This window comes from Rhinatrema bivittatum, chromosome 4, assembly GCF_901001135.1.
Source record: "Rhinatrema bivittatum chromosome 4, aRhiBiv1.1, whole genome shotgun sequence".
NCBI classification, from domain to species: Eukaryota; Metazoa; Chordata; class Amphibia; order Gymnophiona; family Rhinatrematidae; genus Rhinatrema; species Rhinatrema bivittatum.
The window spans coordinates 220,135,172-220,155,211 of record NC_042618.1 but is presented as its reverse complement, the minus strand read 5'-3'; the positions used below and the strand labels follow the sequence as shown (position 1 = coordinate 220,155,211).

The following is a 20,040-nucleotide window of genomic DNA, read 5'->3' as shown; positions in this document are numbered from 1 at the left end:
TATTGGAAAAAATGGAAAGAACAAATGTACTTTGAATAAAATGAAAATGTCTTATGCAATCCTATTAGATTTGCTGTATTATATACTCCTGGGGGAATTTTGTGCACATAAACTTAAAATTCTGCAAACTTTATATTGGTCAAAATAACACAATTTACATGTCAGTCTAAGTAATTACATTTTAAATTAATACAGAAAGTTATTACTTAAAGATGCAGAATTTCCCTAGAAATTCACTGTAAGAGTGTCCCTTCCATTTGCTGTCCCTACTCCCCTGGCCACTTTGCCCTCTCAGGCCCCAACTCCAACATCTGCCAGTATCTCTCCCCTCAGCTTCTAGGCTCAACCCCTTCCACTCTATTGCCAGTCCCAGAGTTTGACCCTGTTCTCAGTACTGCCCCTCACACAAGCTCCCTCTCTCTAGTATAGTATGTATATAGTATAGTAACGCATGACACACTGGTGTTGAGGCACACCAGTGTGTCATGCGTTTCTTGGTCTCCTGCTGCTTTTCCCTTCCTCTCCTCACCCCAGCGTGAACACTGTTGCTATTCCTGCCCATGCTGTCAACACTTTCAAGCCCAGAATGGAACATCAGCAGTGTTTATGGAGACCGGCACAGCAACATGGCCTTTTCTTTGTCCTGCCCCTGTGGCTCGGAAGAGGAAGTGATGTTTACCAGGCACGCGGGAAGAAGAAAGGGCCATGCTGCTGCCTCAGAAATCGTGTCCCAAGACTCCCCATGGCCCTGCAGATGTAAGAAAGCAGCACTCAGCTGTTTGCCTGTGCTGCGGTGCAGAGCAGTTAGCTGAGAATGTGGTTGCAGGGATTTCCTAGATTAGCTGCCACAGGTCTGCGGCGTTTAACATTTTTTTTTTTTTTTTTTGTCAAAATAATTTTTATTAACAGGGATGGCAGAAAGAACCAACCAGTACAGTATAATAAACTGAGAAAACACAGTACAGAACACACGGGTACAACAATATCACCGGTGGGAAACCAAGCAAGAGCTCTTTCAACTGCCGCCCCCCCCATTTTTTCTTTATTCCCCCCCACCCTAAGTCCCTCCCTCCCTAACCCGAGCCCCCTCCCCAACCCCCACACATCCAGCCATCCATCATTCACACTTTACTTCCCTGCCCCCCTCTCCCTGTCACTTTAAGGGACCATTTAGTAGTATAACCATTACGGCACAGTTCCTCCTGCAGGGGCGTGGGAAAATTAGCAAAACAAGTGTCCCAACAGTCACAGTACATGGGGTCCGGCCTCCTTTTGCCAACCAAGTAGTCCAAGCGTTCCATCTGTGCTAGGGAGGCCATTCTCCCAAACCAGGCGGCTGCGGTGGGGAGAATCAGGGCCTCCGTCCACCCGGCCAGGATAGTACGGCAGGCCATCAGAACTGCCAGCCTCTCAAATCGGGCCTTAGCACCGCTGCCAGGTTGGTTCCGCGGAGCCCTACTCGAGAGCAACAGCCAGCCAGTGAGCGGAATAGGCACCCCGACACACTTCCCAATCACCTCCAGCACGGCACACCAAAATGGTTGGAGTTGCAAACAGGTAACCAAACGGTGTAACAAGGTGCCATCAGCAGTGCCACACTTAATACAGGTAGGTGAGGTAGCCAACTTCATCCGGAACCGCCGAACATCGTCATAATAAAGCGAATGGAGCAGCTTAAATTGGAGCTCCCTAAGACCTACATCCGGTATCAACCGGTATATGTCTCGACACCAGCAAGACATCTGTCGTTCGGTGATCGGGGAAGCCAAAGCTGCAGACCATCGCTCGGCCAGACGACGAGTCGGAACCACATCACCAAGCTTCTGTCCCAGACGCTTCCAACTGGTGATGGTATTCCGAAGATACGCAGTATCAAAAATGGCGTTTGCAAATCGTAGCTCAGCCTCAAACTCCAGGCGAGTCCAAGGAAAGGCAGCCAAGTAGTGCCGGGCCTGGAGAAAGGCAAAAAATTGCTTGACCGGCAACTGAAAAGTGCGTGCCAACGTAGCAAAGTCCAACAAAGTACCTGTAACAGGATCATACATGTGAAAAGCAAATAATACCCCCCTCTCCGCCCAGTGCTGAAATACCGGGCGACTATCACGCCCTGGGAGAAATTCCACATTCTGCAGAAAGGGGAGCAGTAACGAGCGCCCCCCCGATAGTTTATACTTGGACCTCATCCATCTCCACGCCTTAATACAGGGGGTTAGCAGAACCTTAGGGTAACAGGCAACTCGCCGCTGATCCACCCGCATTTGAATGAGATTCAGCGGAGATCCCGGAGTGGACATGCACCCCAACATCCCCTCATCACAATAGCGATATGACCCCGTTAGCCATTCCCCCACAAACCGCATTTGACAGGCTACATTGTAAAGCCGGAAATCCGGCAAATTGAGCCCCCCACATTCGCGGGGATATTCCATTGTCCCATACGCTAAGCGTGCACGTTTCCCTCGCCATAGGAAACCCTGGATGGCAGAGCGTAACCGGCGAACATCGGCCACAGTCAGCCAGCAGGGGAGCATGTGTAGTAAATACAGTAGTTTTGGCACCAACACCATTTTAACCAGGGCTCCCCTGCCAAATAGCGAGAGGGGCAACATTCGCCACACCTCCAACTGAGCTTGAAATTTAGCAATACACGGGGCGATGTTTAAGGGGTACAACTGACCCAAATCCCTCGGGATCACAACCCCCAAATACTTAATCTGGCCAGGAGCCCACCTAAAGGGAAACTCCCCTCCCCACGTGGCCTGGAGATTCTCATGTAGGGATAATGCCTCCGATTTATCGTAATTGATTTTCAGACCGGCTACTAAATGGAACCGGTCAAATAACTGAATTATGGCCGGAACACTACTACGCGGTTTCCCCACAAATAATAACAGGTCATCCGCAAACATGGCCAGCTTCAGGGGATGCCCATCCAGGCTTACACCATAAATGTCTTTGGCACGCCGTAGACAAATGGCCAAGGGCTCCAGCGCCATGACAAAGAGCACAGGGGAGAGTGGGCACCCCTGTCTCACCCCCCTAGATATTGGAAAAGTCTCAGTGGGCTGGCCATTAAGTAAGATAGTGGCACTAGGGTGATGGTATAACGCCTGTAACCACTGGAGGTAGGCCCCCGAAAACCCATATTTCTCCAACACCCAGAACATATACTCCCATGAAAGCGAATCAAACGCTTTTTCCGCATCCAGGCTCAGGATCAGTGCTTCTGCCTCAGCCCGATAACTTAAAGCTGCCAGTAACCGCCGCACATTCCGCACCCCCTGGCGACCATGGATAAACCCAGTTTGGTCCGTATGGATGAGACTCGGCAAGACAGTGGCCACCCGAGCCGCCAATACAGAAGCCAAGATTTTAACATCCACGTTGAGCAGCGAGATGGGACGGTAAGAGCCCACCTCCGCAGGGTCTTTCCCGGGCTTAGGGAGGACTACAACGACTGAATGGTTAGCTGCAGGGGGCAGGGCACCCGTGCGCAGCAGATCACTGTAATAAGCTTGCGCCGGCTCCAGTACCCCAAAATTAAGGATCTTATAATATTCAGACCCCAGCCCATCAATGCCCGCCGCCTTCCCCAATGGGAGTGTTTTAATAACCGCATAGATTTCCTGGGTAGTTATCGGATTATTCAACAGCCCCACCTGGTCAGCAGTTAACTGCGGCCAGGGTAAGTCAGCGAACAGCTGGTCTGCAATCGCCGTATCCATGGACTTGGAGGCATAAAGGGCCGTATAATACTCCAAGAATCGGTTCGCTATACCGGTAGGTGTGGACTGATGTACCCCATGCCTATCTTTGATACCAACAATCGCGGCACGCTGGCCTCGGGGCCGGACCAGATGGGACAGAAGCCGACTAGCGCGATCACCGTATTTATATAACTGATAACGGTAAAAGCGTAGGGATTTGGAAGCCCGTTGATGAAGCAGGCTATTCAAAGCTTCCCGCGCCCTATCCAATTGCGCTTTAGTGTCCTCCGCCAAATCCCCCATATGAGCACTTTGGGCCGCTTTAAGCACTCCCGTAAGCCTTAAAATTTCGGCATTGCAGCGCTTATTTTTCTTAGCCACATAAGCGATAATAGCCCCGCGCATGACCACTTTCCCTGCCTCCCACACAGTTGCCGGGGTAACCTCCGGGGTCGCATTATGTGCTACGTAGTCCTTCCAGCAAGCCTGTAAATACCCATGAAACTCCTTGTCCAGGTAAAGATCCGTGCGCATGCGCCAAGAATGGAGGGGTCGAACAGTTACTCCCCAATGGAGAACCATGGTCACCGGGGCATGGTCCGAGAGCGAAATGGTGCCTATATTGGCTTCCTGTATCTTAGCAAAGCACTGATCCGATACCAGCAAATAATCTAACCTGGAATATACCTTGTGCGGGTGGGAAAAGTGGGTAAAATCCCGCTCTTGCGGGTGCAATATGCGCCAAATATCTAACAATTGGAGTTCCTGACACAGTAAATTTACCCCTTCCGTACCCTCCCCTCGGGAGGTGAGTTTGGGGGGTGCATGATCAAGCTGGCGATTAGCCACTATATTAAAGTCCCCACCCACTACAAGACTATAATCCGAAAAGTCAGTCAAGAGAGTAACCAAAGAAACAAAAAACTCCCTGGAATAGACGTTAGGGGCATATACAGCACAAAACACAATACGTTGCTGGAACAGAGTGCCCGCCGCCAGAACGTATCGGCCCTCTGCATCCTGGCAGATACGCTCCAGCCGAAAAGGCAAATTTTTGTGAATAAGAATGGCAACTCCCCTTTGGCGCCTGTTATAGGATGAATAATAGGCCTGTCCCACCCAATCCCTTTTTAGTTTTTCATGTTCCGCATCCTCCAAGTGCGTCTCTTGTAACAGCGCTACCTGGGTTTTTAGGCGCTTAAATAGAGCAAACAATTTAGTCCGCTTAATAGGCGAGTGAACGCCGTCCACGTTCATAGTGACAATTTTTAAGGGCGCCATCACGTAATATCCAGAGTACAATCCGTAGGAAAGGGGGAGGGGGGCAGCCGAAGCCACCCGCGTCCCCAGCCCTTAGTATCAAAAAACCCCCCTGGCCTCCCAGCCCAGGCCTGGAGGGGAAGTTGCAACCCACACTCGTGCCATCAACAAAGCTCGTAACGCCCAAGGTCCCTTAGTCCCCTTCTGTAACCAACCCATACCCCGCACACACACACTCACATACATACAACTCAGCCAGACCAACATCAGAACCCCCCCCCCCTACGTCCCACAGAGCCTAAGCTACCGAGCTCCATAGAACACCCCTGTCCTCTTCGTCTCCCCTCTCCCGCCCCGCTCCCCACCATCTACCACCCCTGCCTAAGGTACCCAACCCCCACAAAACTTAGAACCCCCTCCCCCGACCCGCAGTGCATGGGTAAGGTCCAGCAATGGAGGGGTAAACAAGGTCCGCAAACGGAAGCTGAAAAGAAAAAAAGACCAAAAAACAGGGTCTGAGGCTCAAAACAACCAGCCAAAGGTCCACTAAGAGAACTGACTCCATGGGGCAGCAACCCGGCTCCAACACTGTCTCAAAGCCGCTCGAATGAGAGGCGCCGCTCCACAGCATGAATGTGGCACTAGCCAGACTGGATAACCTTAATGAACGGAAGTCCAGGAACAAATAAAGAACCTCCAAAACCATCATATAGGGCTCATGGCTGAGGCCCCTCACTCTCCAGCCGGACGGGGAAGGCTCGCTACGAATCCATCGGCCTCCTCTTTAGAATTGAAGAAAAGGGTGTTATTGTCGTATTGGACCCGCAGCTTGGCCGGGTAGAGCAGGGCAAAGCGAATGCCACGTTGATGCAGGGCCGTGCATGCTGGAGCCATCGCCTTCCTCTGTGCTGCCGTGGCGGCCGAAAAATCGTTAAAGAGCAGCAGTTTGTGCCCATGATAGTCCACCTCCCTCTTCTGGCGATAAGACCTCAACAGGCGAGTCTTGTGGTCCCAGTTAAGGATCCGGGCCATAACCGGCCTCGGGCGCCCCCGACCGTCTCGTAGAGGCCCCACGCGGTGAACCCGCTCACACTGGAGCCGTTCTCCGGATAGAAGGAGGCCTACCTGCTGGGGGAGCCACTGCTCAACAATGTCCTTAAGGTCTCCTTCCTTCACGGCCTCCGGGAGACCTATAATTTTTAAGTTATTCCGGCGTCCCCTGTCCTCCTGTTCCTCCATCTTAGCCAGGAGCTCTTGTTGCCGACTCTGCAGGCCCACCAAACGCTGCTCCGTCGTAACCAGCCGGTCCCCCAGGTCAGAGATGATGCCCTCCGCGGTGTCTAACCGCTTAGCGTGGCCTTCTACCGCCGACTTGATGTCCTCCATCGCGGTTTGCAATTTGTAGAGGCGCCCATCCAGCGCTTCAGTGACACGCTGAGAGATTTTTTGTAGGGCCTCCTCCGTGACCGATGCCAGCACAGGCTCCCCGGAATGGGCTGCCGCGGCCATCTTAGCTGCACGTGGTCTATGCGGTCGGCGCTCAACTTTTCCACGGGTGCTCGACCTGCGCATCACCCGCAGGTCTACCGGGTCCCAGGCGTGCGGCAGCACCTTCAGCGGCCGATCCCGTAGGCAGGGCGGCGAATAGCAAGCTGTAAGTACGCTATTTTTACTGATACTCGGGAGCGGAGCTACGGAGCTTCCCCCGTTCACTTCCTGCTCCTGCTCGTCATCGCCGGAAGTCCAACATTTTTTTTATATGTCCCCTGTTGCAGAACTACAGGTCCCACTGACGTCATCACTGACATCAGCAAGATTGTGACCTAAATCGTAAGAACCCCCAATGCCTTCTGCAGTTTCCCTCTCTCCTTCTCGTACTGGCATGAGGCTCAGAGACTTGCGACTGCGGCCAAGTTCATTGTGGGAGCACTGGCAGCTCTAGTGGCTTGATACGTAGCTGTCTATTCCAGCCCTTCCCTTCGAGAACACTTCCTGCCTCTCCTCAGGCTATGGGGAGCCTACAACTGGCTCCTGCAGTTCAAATTGCAGCCTCATCATATCATATGGGGAGCCTGTCATTGGCTTCCCGGGGCTCTGCCTATCCACAGCCTACAGCCACTATTTTCAGCCCCTCCTCCCTGCAGCCTCTGCAATGTGGGAGCTTCCCCTGCCTTCTGCAGCTAGAATCGTGGCCTTTCTGCTCTTGGCCACTCACCCATGCGACCAACAATGGCCCACAGAGAGATTGTCACTGACTCCCGCAGCCCTCGCACATCACGGCTACTCGACGGATTTCCCAAACAGCCGCATGGCAGGAAATCCCCTCGGCCACCTTTTCAGCTAACTGCTCTGTGCTGCGATGATCGCAGCACAGGCAAACAGAGTGCTGCCTTCTTACTGCTGCAGGGCTGGGGATAAGCTACTCCTGCTGCAGTTCCCAGCCTGTCAGGACTGCTTTAATAGCAGCATACTGGCTGCCTTGTGCTATAACTGCCATGTGTGCTGGGGGTGGGGGTCAGTGAGACAGAGAGAGTGAACCAGCATGTGTGTGTGAGTGTGATTGAGACTGTGTGTAAGTAAGAAAAAATATGTGAAAGCAAGAGACTGGTCTGGGAGGTGACTGGTGTGCGTGAGAATAAGAGACTGGTCTGGGAGGTGACTGGTGTGTGAATAACAGAAAGTGTGTGTGCGTTTGTGTACGCAAAAGACTAGTCATGAGCCCTAAGAAAGAGGAGTGTCAGAACAGAGCTTCAGCAGCCATTGCTGCTTCTGATGTGTGCTATTGGCCTACAAGGGAAAGGAGTAGGAGAGTTGCTGGAGAGGATAAGTAAAGGTGGCTTTTTAAGTTTATCTTTCTTGATTGACTGCTATTTTAATTATTGGGTATTATGTGATGTCTGCTGTTTGAAATATTTTATTGGTGTTTAGAAAACTTTTAATAATTTTGTAAGTTTTTAATGATCTGATAATCTATTAGCTGTCTTGAAACATTTATTCTAGTTTTGGAATTTATTATTTTATATTACTTGAGAAATGTATAAATAGAAATGTGGAGACAAAAACTGAACTGGAAACAGCAAGAAGCCAGACTGAGTTTATGCAGTGTAACAATGGGAAAAACAAAATCATTAGCCTGATGGTCACTTTATTCTGTATCTGTGTTCTACGTATGTAACACAGGTAAAGGTATTCTGCAAGCTTGTAGTTTCTGTGTAGGGATCTGTAGCAGATTGGCTTGTTCTGTTTTCCTCATAGGAGGTATATTGGTGTTTAGGGCCTGGTTAAATATTTGTAGTGTTACCTTTTTCATAGGTAGAATTGTTACTATTTGAATGAGTTCCATAATCCAAGTGTAACTTTTTGCACATTAGTTTGTGCACATTATTGCAGATCCTGGGAGTCTATTAGGTGCGCTATTTCTGTTTCCATTTCTTCAGTTTTGCACTGCATGCAGAGTGGCTTTTTTGGGTTTCCATTCCAGTATGTCTCCATATTTGTAATTTGAGGTCTGTCTGTACTTGGTGAAGGTCAATTCTATGTGTGTGACCGAGGTGAAGTATTTTACTAGCATGTAGGCATTTGTATCAATATTATTGGTTGTGCTTTCTCAATAGAACATGCATTGGTGGTAAATTACTGTTTTTTCATAAGGAGGGCTATTGCACCTGGTAGGAGAGAGTGTTTATGTTGCTGTTGCTGAGATGACACCAGAAATAACTTTTTTGCATGGTAAATTGAAAGGGGAATGTTCTAGTTCTGTTCTGCACTCGTTGGGGGGGGGGGGGTTCAGGGTGGTTCCTGTAACATACAGTATATATTTATATTTAGCCCCATGACAGTTGTGTTCTGTGTCACACATGTGAGAACCATAAGAACATAAGAAAATGCCATACTGGGTCAGACCAAGGGTCCATCAAGCCCAGTATCCTGTTTCCAACAGTGGCCAATCCAGGTTGAGAACCGCTGCTCTAATACACATGCGCGCACATACCCTCATACAGGCTCCCTCACTCTCTTGTGTGCACACACCCCTTCATACAGGGCCCTCTTTTGCATAAACACCCACACAAGCTCCCTTTCTCTTTCACACATACATCCTCACACAGGCTACCTATGTCTTTCTCATGTACCCTTTCACACAGGCTCTGTTTCACACATACACAATCCCTTCACACAGGCTACCCTTACATACACACGAGCTCCCAATCTCTCACACACACACTCCTTCACAATCTCCTCATATAGGCTCCCTCTCTCTGAAACCCATGCTCCCTCTCTGAAACCCATTCTCAAGCATCCTCCCATGCTATCTCACACCCTCCTGTTCTCTTACACCCCCTCTTCTCTCTCTCACACATTCTCTCTCACCGGGGCCTTTATCTTCGCCGCGAGTGGAGCACACTCAGTTTGCAGCACACAGGGGCCTTCCATTTTCACCGCGAACGGCGTGCCTGGGCCTTCATCTTTTGCTGCGAACGGAATGCGTCCCACAGCACACGCAGGACACGGTTTGTTTGCGGCATGCAGGTCTCCTCTGCTATTTTCTGCGCATAATTTGGCATTTCTGCGCAGGTGGGGAATTCTGCGCAAAGTCTGCGCTCCGCAGTAGCTCAGAATTCCCCCAGGACTAATTATATAACCACCCAATTCTAGGAAAGCCTAGAAAACAGTGGAAGTAAACCCTGAAGAATCTCATGGATAAGTTAACATCCCATGCTATTTTTAAGTTATGCATGCAGAAGTTGCAAATGTTAATGCTGATGCTTTTCATGAGTTGTTGCTTAAGATGAGCACATTTTGCATCGGTTTCACTTCTTTTTTTTTTTTTTTTTCCCTCTGTCACACTTTTTGATTTTAATAAAACTTTTGATAACATTGCCGTTTGCTTCGTCATTGGTTCCTCTTGAAAATTCCTGGATGTGTGTAGTTCTCGGAAGCTTAGCAATTCTGTTCTCTGGGGTATCTCGGGATGCCTCAGTTTTTACAAGGACTAATGTATATCCAATATCACGTAAGCAGTAAAAATCATAACTATGAGTAAGAGATTATCATATGCCTTGGTTGTGCATGTGGCTGAGTGCCTTACAGAGACTGGGATGTGAACAGATATTACTTGCCCTGAGTGATTAGCTCATTTTTGCCCCAAACTGTCCGTAGAAACAGGTACTTCAGTGTAGTCTGCTTTTTGTCTTCCGCATACAGCAAAATGGGTATTAGAAAATCCGGATTTTCTATCATGATTATATATAAATCACGATGACAGGGGAGTCTAGCAAGTCTGATATCCTTGGATTGAATAGAGTGATAGGCAGTACTGCAGAAACGAAATCAAGCCTGATATGGAAAATAATCAAGAAAGTTCCACAAAATGAGGGGTTGGGGGTGGAAGCATGTGGCCTTTAAATGAACCATCATAAAATGTTAAAGTATGTTAAACTTTTGAGACATCTTGGATGTCATCTGAAGAAGAGGCTGTGAGGTCTTACTCATGCTTACTGCAGTATGAATATGCCCTCAGATTAAAAATTCATATTTAGGGGTAGCTGCAGCCATTAGAAAAAAAATGCAAAAATAAAAGTTGAAATACAGTGAAATATCAAGAACTATTTTTATTTCTTTATGTATTTGGCATTCCAAGATGGCTGCTGAAAATTCTATGGTGGAATATTGGTCATTTTGAATGACAGCTGCTTTGACCCATGGGGTTATTCCATTGTTGGAGTCATAGAAGAATTAAATCAAGATTTAAAGTGTGGTAAGGCATTTTATTCCACAAAATATGCATAGTAAATTTTGGCAGAAAAAGACCCAAGTGGTCAATCCAGTCTGCCCAGCAAGTCTTTTTTTTTTTTTTTTTTTTTTTAAATTCTTTGGGTAGTTATCACTTTGTGTAGGTTACCCCTTGTCTTTGTCTCCATCATTTATCCATTAGGAATCCCCTGTGCTTATCCCATGCCCTTTTGAATTCCATTACTGTCCTTGTCCTTACTACCTCTACTAAGAGAGCATTACATTCATCCATCACCCTTTCTGTGAAGAAATACTTCCTGCCATTGGTCCTGAAATGACCCCCCCCCCCCTTAGAACTTCATATTATGACCCCCTGTTCTACAGTTTTCTTTCTATCAAAAAAGGTTTGGTTCCTGTGCCTTAATACCTTTCATGTATGTGTCTGTATCATATCACCCTTCATGTCTCCTCCAGTTATACATATTTAGGTCCTTCAATCTCATAACTGGTTTTGGTGCAGGCCCTGCACCAATTTGGTCGCCTTTCTGTGGACCATTTCAATCCGGTCTCCTTGTTGAGATGTCGTCTCCAGAACTGAACATGGTACTCCAGGTGAGGCCTCACTAACTATTTGTACAGGGCATTATCTCGTCCTTTGTCCTGCTGGTTATGAATCAGTCTCTGTAGCTCAACATCCGTCTGACCTTAGCCACTGCCTTGTCGCCCTGCTTCACCATCTTCAGATTGTCAGACACTATTGCCCCGCGATCTCTCACATCAGGCTTTCGCCCTCCTCACATAAAGTAGGTTTGAATTTCTGCACCCTCAAATGCATGACTGCACTTCTTGGCATTGAATTCCAGCTGCCTAATTTTCAACCACTCCCCAAGATTTTTCTAGATTGCTTTTAATTCTCTCTGCTCCTTCAGGTGTGTCCACTCTGTTGCAGATCTTAGTGTCATTTGCAAAAAGGCAAACTTTTCCTTCTAAAACTTTTACAATATCACTCTCAAAGATATTGAACAGAACTGGTTCTAGAACCGATCTGAGGCAATCCACTTACCACTCTTCCCTTTTCAGATTAGGTTCCATTTACGACTACTTGCCGTCATCTGTCAGTCAACCAATTTCTGATCTTTGTCACTATGGCACTCATTCCCAGGCTTTTCAATTTGTTTATGAGCCTCCTATGAGGGACCATATCAAAGCTCTGCTGAAATCCAGGTAAAATCACACCGTGCTCTTCCTTGATCTAATACTCTAGTCAGTCAATGGAAAAAGTCAATCGGATTGGTCTGACATAATCTTCTGGTAAAATCACATTTCCTAGCATGTGGATAGGTGGATTCAGGGCCATTGGGTTATGCACTGAGCAAGCTGATGTTACAGTATATATAGTTTTTCTGCTACATAAGCCTGCCAGTATTCTCCGTCTCTAGATGGTGGACGTACTGGAGATTGCTTTGAAATTGAGTCGAATTAATAGGAGCTTTGTTGCCCTGCTCTCCTGCGGTGATACCTAATGGTCCCTCCCCTAGTTGAGAATTCCTGAGGTGATTTCTGTGGGCCCTCAGATGAGTGAAATGGTCTGGTAGCTGGTTTTTCAACCAGCGTGGACTTAGCTGAATTAAACAACTGAAAGGCAGTGGGTGCAGGAAGCCAAACACGGCGGTGACGGTATATGCCTTCTCCCCCCATAGCCAGAAACCATTTCTGTAGCCAGCTGGGAAAGGCTGAACTTAACAAATTATTTTTTTTTAATAACTATCTTTATTAAATTTTTCCAAAAATAACAAAGTATGAACTTTGTAATGGTAATTGAAAGAACATAAAGAGAAAATATTTTTACAATCTGTAAAATTCACCCTCAGGAAAAAACAAATATCTCATCCATCATAAAGAAACATATAAAGGGGTGGATAAACTGAGGAGAAAATTGGAAACATTTAAATGTTGAAATTGCACATGACATACTCCGAAATAATTACAATGACCCAAGTATAATTCAAGTTGTTGGGAAGAAGTGCATTCTAGCACTCTAGCATTCAAGAAATCCCTCAATTGTTCTGGACCAAAGAATGTGTGTTTTCGCTATACTTAAGATACCCATGCAAGTGTATAATTAACATAAAACTTGCTCCTAATTTTTTGTTCATCAGAGCGCATATTCAAAAAAGCTTTCCGATGTATTTGAGTTGGCCTAGCTAAATCAGGGTAAATACTTTTTTGGGGGATAAAGTTCGTAACTTCTAAATTCTTAAAACAATACCTCATCACAAGACTTACCTTTTTTTCCCAAACAAGATTTAACAAGTAGGACAGATCTATCTACCATTTCTACATCAGAACATTCCCCCTTTCACTAGATAAGTTAACTTGCGATGTTTTGTCTTTGAGAGAGAAAAATTAACTTCTTTACTGTGGGATTAATTCACAGGGAATTTTTAGAACCTCAGACAGAAACTTCTTAAAAGTAATAAGAGGGGGTTCACCAAGAATTCTAGGAAAATTCAAGAAACGTAGATTAAGATGTTTCAATGAATTCTCCAATGATTTCAATCAGAAAATGTACAGTCACGAATAACTGCCACATTAGAAGCTTGTAAGGTTTTAATATCTTCTCCCAAAACTTGAATGGAAGAGGCATGTTCCTGATGATCTTGTGCTATAGTATTGGATAAAATTGATACAAAGGCCCAGCGTTGAGACTTTTCATTCAAGGCAGAGTTCATTCCCACAATCAGGTCCCACAGGGACTCAAATTACCACTACCGGTTTTTACAATCTCAACAAGGGGCCGAGCAGCACCATCCCCCCTCACCGGCATTCACAGCTGTTGGTGCTGGGGCAATGGCTCCACAAACGCCGACACTCCCCGACGCTGTGGCCCATGGAACAGAACCTCCTACCTCTCTACTCTCCCCAGAAAGCTCCATCTCTGGGGGGTGGGGGGCGACATACATACTCTGCGCTACCTCTGGTGAAACATCGTCTATTCCATCTGGTGCGCCGGAGGGAGAAGTCAGCGGCGGCGGTCAAGGGTCAGGAGGAGTCAATATTTCCCCAGATGAGAGCAGTGCTTCTCTCGCCGCCTCACCAGCGGGGCTCGACACCCTCAAATCAGGACTAGGGACCGCATACTGAAAGAACGTTGGTCTGAGGGGGTGCTGGGTTCAGATGAATAGACCTGCACTTACCCTTCCTCTTATGGGGTATAATAGAAGAAAAAGTAGCAAAATAAAGGAAAATTTTAGGAAATCTCAGAGCAGGCAGTGCAGCAGCGTCCTCTCATGTGGCCATCTTGGATCTGCCCTCCTTTTTTTTTTTTTTTAAGTCAGAGGGAGTAGAGGGATTATTGTAAGACTTCCTCCGGTCTCCGTGCTTGGCACATTACAACGTTCATTCCCGCTCTCGTGAAGATTTAAGGGACCTGGGCAGCCTGGCAGGTTGAGCAGCCCGGGTGGGCTAGGTCCGGCAGTTAGGCTTCTTGCTGTGTGCCATGTGATAGGCATTTTTGCCTGCCTTTTTTATGCATGTTTGGCTGCCCTCTGCAGGACTGTCGGTGTGTGCAAGTGCGTCTAGCTGTGAATCTGAATTGTGCGCTGTTTCTTTTGGGCGTGCTGCCTGTGCACACATTCTGGAACATATTGGTTGTGCACCTAGGAATAGCACGGTGACACTGGGCTTAAGAATTGTGACGCATACCCTTGGGACACCTAAATTTTGTGCACTTACACTTTTAGCGAGAATTCAGCTGGGGGCACATCTTCAGTCGCCTGTTAAGTGTACTGATGGCCTAAGGGTTCCTGTGGCTAAGAAACCTAAGCACCTTTCCCTCTGTGCTGCCTGTCATATTCAGGCATCTCAGCTTGGAGTGCCCTCTCACTTGTGCCAGCGCTGCTTAGAGGCTCAGTAGAATTATCTTCCTCGGCTTTTATTAAGCCTGGTCCTTCCCAGCCTGATGAATGCCTAGTTAGACATATCAGGAGGGATGCCTGAACGAGGAACTCCCTGAACTGGTACCTTAGCAGTGGGCGATAGCTCAGTGGGTGCCACACAAATGCCTTCTGGTTTGGCATGGATCCTTCTGCCTTTTTCTTGGGTAGAATTTTTCAAGGATTGCAATCCTTTCTTCAGGCGCAGTCCTCAGCCCCATCTAAACCTGTGGGGTCAAATTCTCAGGCGGTGGCCTCTTCCTCTTCCGCTACTACTGTTAAGCATTGGAGTATACCTTGATTGATGGCAGGTACTCTTGAGAGGAATCCGGATGGCACTGATGAGGCAGATCCTGGCTCTTTTTGAAGGATTGGGGAAATTCCTCCAGGACTGGAAACACATAGGACTATGTTGTGGTTCTGTCATAGAGATGAACTGCAGGCCTTGATTTCCCAGATGCTGGGGGTACCTGGGGCAGATTCCATGCTTGAACCAAAGAAAAATCCCATTTTGGGGTGTTTGCATACTTGACTGGTGCTTTTTAATATATATTATAAATGATCTGAAAAGGGTACGATGAGTGAGGCGATCAAATTAGCGGGTGACACAATTTTGCAAAGTAGTTAAATCTTAAGCGGAAAATTTGCATGCACTGCCTCCACAACATTCAAATTTTCTCTCATGCATATTCATTGTGGATATCCTGAAAACCCGACTGGCTGGTGGGCCCCCAGGACAGGGTTGGGGACCACTGCTATAGAGGGGCGACCTTTCAGAAGACTCAACCTTTTGGTAGGTCTTAGGCCTTTAGTCCCAGATGGCTCAGGCAGGGTGCACGCTCGGGTAGTGGTACCTCCCTGAGTGTCCTAATCAAGGTTTGCCAACCCACCCCTGGGAACAGGAGATAGTGGGATGTCTGTCTCCCTCTTTTATCAGAGGTGGATCCTGGAGGTGATACGAGAGGGATATGTGCTGGAGTTTCGAAGTGTTCATGGGGTCTCCTTGCTGCTCCCTGCAGAAGAAGCAGGCAGTGGAGTGTACACTGTCAAGGCTCCTCAGTCTGAGGGCTGTGGTTCCAGTACCGATGTCTCAAGAAAATACAGGTCACTATTCAATCTATTTCATTGTGCCCAAGAAGGAGGGCTCCTTTTGTCTTATCCTGGATATCAAAGAGTTGAGCCATCATTTGCGGGTGACTCATTTTTGTATGGAAACCTTACGATCAGTGATGATGGCCATGCAGTCAGGGGAATTTCTGACCTCCTTGGATCTGTCTGAGTACTTTCATTTTCCCATCCGATTGGAGCACCAATGTTTTCTGCATTTGCAGTTTTGGGGGTGCCATTATTAATTTTGGGTGCTGCCTTTTGCTCTGGCCATTGCTTTCAGAACTTTTTTTTCAAGGTTATGGTGGTGGTGGCAGTAGAGTTGAGACAGGATGGGATCCTGGTACACCCATATTTGGATGACTAGTTGATTTGGGTGAAGTCGCTGGAAGAGAGCAGCAAAGGTGATGTGCAAGGTTAAGAGAAGCATTGGGGTAACGTGCACGGAGCGGTAGTTACTACCTTGGGAAGCTTGCTGGGCAGACTAGATAGACCATTTTGGGCTTTTTCTGCCATCATTACTATGTTACCATGTGATCTCCCTGTTGCAGGAGCTCGGTTGGGTGATGAACCTAGCTAAGAGTAGTCTTCAGCCATCTCAGTCGTTGGAGTATCTGGGTGCTTGGTTCGATGCGAAGCAGGGCAAAGTTTTCCTGCTAGAAGCTCATATTCAGAAGCTGGTTACACAGGTGCGTCTCTTGATGAACACTATATACCTGACAGTGTGGTCTTTTCTGCAGGTACTGGATTCGATGGTGGCGACCCTGGAAGTGGTGCCGTGTGCAAGAGCACATGCATCCTCATCAGTGCTCCCTTCTATGTCATTGGAACCCACAATCTCAGGACGTTAGATTTGGCTCCACCTGCTGATGGAAGTCTGCTGTCACCTCCTGTGGTGGTTGCAAGTGGATCATTTGAGAGAGGGAATCTCCCTGACATTGGTGGACTGTTTGGTACTCACAACAGATGCAAACCTCCAGGGTTGGGGAGCTCACTGTCAGGAAATAACGAAGTAAGGACACTGGGATACAGAAGAGTCTCCTCTGGAACAACAATTGGCTGGAAGCCCAGGTGATCCTTTTGGCATGCTTGCAGTTCAGCTTCAGGCTGCTGGGTTGAGCGGTCCTGGTAATGTCGCACAACGCAATGATGGTGGCTTACATCAATAGGTAGGGAGGAATCCAAGAGCCAGGAAGTGTCACAAGAGGTAGACCAACATATGGAAGTGCATCTTCATATCTCAGCCTCGCACATTGTAGGACAAGACAATGTAAGAGCAGACTCTCTCAGCAGGCAGAATTTGGTCCCAGGAGAATGGAAATTGTCAGATGAGGCGTTTCAACTGATAGTGGATCGCTGGGGCCTTCTGTTTCTGAACCTACTGGCTACTTCTCACAGTGTGAAGGTTCTTCAATTCTTTAGTCGCAGGAGAGATCCGAAGTCATTGGGCATTGATGTTCTCATGCAGGAATGGCTGGAGAACAAGTTGCTGTATGCCTTTCCCCCGTGGCCCATTTTGGGCAGGCTGGTTCAGCGGGTCGAGAGTCAGAGGGATGGTGCATTTGGTGGCGCCAGATTGGCCCAGGAGACCATGGTATGCAGAGGCTGCTGGTAGATTCCCCCCTCCCCCTCTAGCAGCAGGGGCCTGTTCTTTGTGAAGATCCGACTCAATTTTGTCTTATGGTATGGCCCTTGAGAGGGCTAGTGTGCCAAAGCGTGGATATTCTGCTGTAGTGATTGCCACCTTGCTCCAAGCAAGAAAATTCTCCACTTTCTTAGCCTATGTGCGAGTTTGAGTGTTTGAGGCTTGGTGTGAAGATGGAAGGGTGCTTCCTCATTCAATTAAGATCCCGCACACTTTGGAATTTTTGCAGGATGGCTTCAATAAAGGGTTGGCCTTTAATTCCTTAAAGGTACAGGTAGCGGCTCTTGCCTGTTTAAGGGGTCAGGTGAATGGTGGTCCCTTCTCAGCTCATCCAGATGTGGTCAGTTTCCTGAGGGGAGTGGAACATCTTAGTCCTCCCTTGTGGTTATGGGTGCCCTTGTGGAGTCTTAATCTGGTTTTGGATTTCTTAGCGGGCCCTATGTTTCGACCGATGCGTAACCTTTCCTTGTGATTGCTGGCATTGAAAATGTGTTTCTTGTGTCAATTTGTTCTGCATGTTGAATATATGAGCTGTAGGTCTTGTCTTTCTGGGAGCTGTTCCTTCGAGCTGCGTACTATTCCTTCCAAAGGTGGTTTGAATTTTCACTTGAATCTGTCCATTTTCCTGCTGTCTCTGGATAGGGAAAGAGATGTGGAGGAATATCACCTTGTTGCGTCCATCGGCCTCGGATGGCTTTGACCTCTGTGCCTCACCTTTCTTCCTGCTCTCTCTTCTAGCCTTGGGAAGATGGCTACTGCTGCATCTTCATGCCGCTCTCTCTGGCGTCCCCGGAACAGCAATGGCAAAGCTTATCTGCCATGTTTCTCCTGAGGGCCTCCTAGAGTGCACATGCGCACGCCATCCACGTCATGGCAGGAACCTCGGGGGCATCCCCCCTCGAGTGACGTCATGCCATCCAGGTATTTAGCCTGCCCTTCGTTTGCTAACAACTTGAGTTAGCAAGGATTGGAATGCCTCCGGTCTAAGCTGCTCTGTCGCTTCCTTGCTGCTGCTGGAAGCTCTCTGCCCTTCGGGGTCATTCATCTAACCTGGGTATCCGCTCCTCTGGGGCCCTATGCTTTCTTTCAGGTGCCTATCCGGGATACCAGGTACTTGCTCCTCGAGGGTCTGCTCTCCCTGTCTTGGTGCCTGTAATCCAACTACTTCTGCCTGCCGGGATCTCCATCAATTCAGCTATCAACTTAGTGAGTAATCTAACCTTTGTCAGTCTGTCTCATCTACAGCTCAGCACTAGGAACCTGCATCCGGGACTCCCTCTACTATCATGTGCTGCTAACATCTACCATTATGGGATGGGTCTCCTCTGCCGAGGGGCCCCTGGACTACCACTTCTAGATCACCTCACTACTGCCACCTCTGGTGGTATCCAGCTGTATAATAAAGACAATCTTCTGTGTTTGCGTGTCCCGAGTCTAGCCTAGTACTGCGGTTCCTCACGGGGTTCCTCCCCGTGGGAGTGGCCATCACCGCAGTACCCAAGAATCCACTCCAACACCTCAAAACCATAACACACCTATTGCGACCCTTGGATGTCCAGAGACCTATCATGAGGAATTTGGAAGTTTCTAAAACTTTCTGAAAGTCGGAGGGCCTGTTTTGTCCTCCACGGTGGAGGTAAACAGGGCGAGCTGGCTTCGCAGACTACAATAGCTCGCTGGATTAAGGAGTTTAGTCGTGGTTGCATATGTTGATGTTGAAAAGCCATTACCTAGTCAAGTTAGGGCTCATTCCATTAGGGTTCAGGCAGCATCAAGGGCGAAAGTTAATTGTCTCCCATTGACATTTGCCGAGCTGCATAGTGGTCCTCCTTACACACCTTTCCCAGGTATTATCATCTGGATGTGCAAGCCCAGGAGGACACAGCCTTTGCATGTGCGGTTTTTGACTGAATCGTGGGCAGCTTCATGCACTATTCAGGATTAGCTTGGGTACACCCCCACTGGTTCTGAATTAATCTGTCTGGATACTAAGAAATGAGAAAGTTACTACTTGGCTGATAATTTTCTTTAGATCAGACTGATGAATTCAGCTGATGAATAATTGTTCTATGGTTATCCTGCGTAGCTTCGTGTTCTAGCGGTCACTGGTTAGTGTTAGTCCAGTCCCTGGACTAGTGTCGAAACATTCTTTGTCTGTGCTCAGTGTATACTGTTGGCTGAGTACTGAAATGGTTATCTGATATTAATCAAGTTTTTGCTGGTCTTCCACAGTTGGCTTTGGAAGAGAATCCTGGCAGGCTGATCTCACTGCAAGGGTATATATACTGTGAAGTCAGCTTTGCTCCTTCTCCATCTGCTGGTAGAAGTGCATAACCCACTGGTTCTGAATTCTGTCTGGTCTAAGAAAAGGAAATTATCAGGTAAGTAATAATTTCTCATTTCGGGGGTCAGAACAGCTCCCTTATGAAAGACTAAACAACTTAAGGCTCTTCAGCTTGGAGAAGAGCGAATTGATGGGGGGATAAGATTGAGGTCTACAAAATCATGAGTGGAATGGGACAGGTAATGAGGGAACAGCTATTTACTCTTTCAAACACTTAGGACTAGGGGACTCCCCTTTAAGCTAACAAGTAGCAGATTTAAAAGAAATTGGAGAAAGTGTTTTTCGTTCAGTACATAATCAAGCTGTGAAATT

General features: G+C 47.7%; 1 protein-coding gene across 1 annotated transcript in view; it reads left to right on the top strand.

Moving 5' to 3' along the window:
* GAS2L3 (growth arrest specific 2 like 3) overlaps nucleotides 1-20,040 on the top strand; it is an 88,352-nt gene that overhangs the window by 994 nt on the left and 67,318 nt on the right. The gene's annotated exons all lie outside the window — the stretch shown is intronic.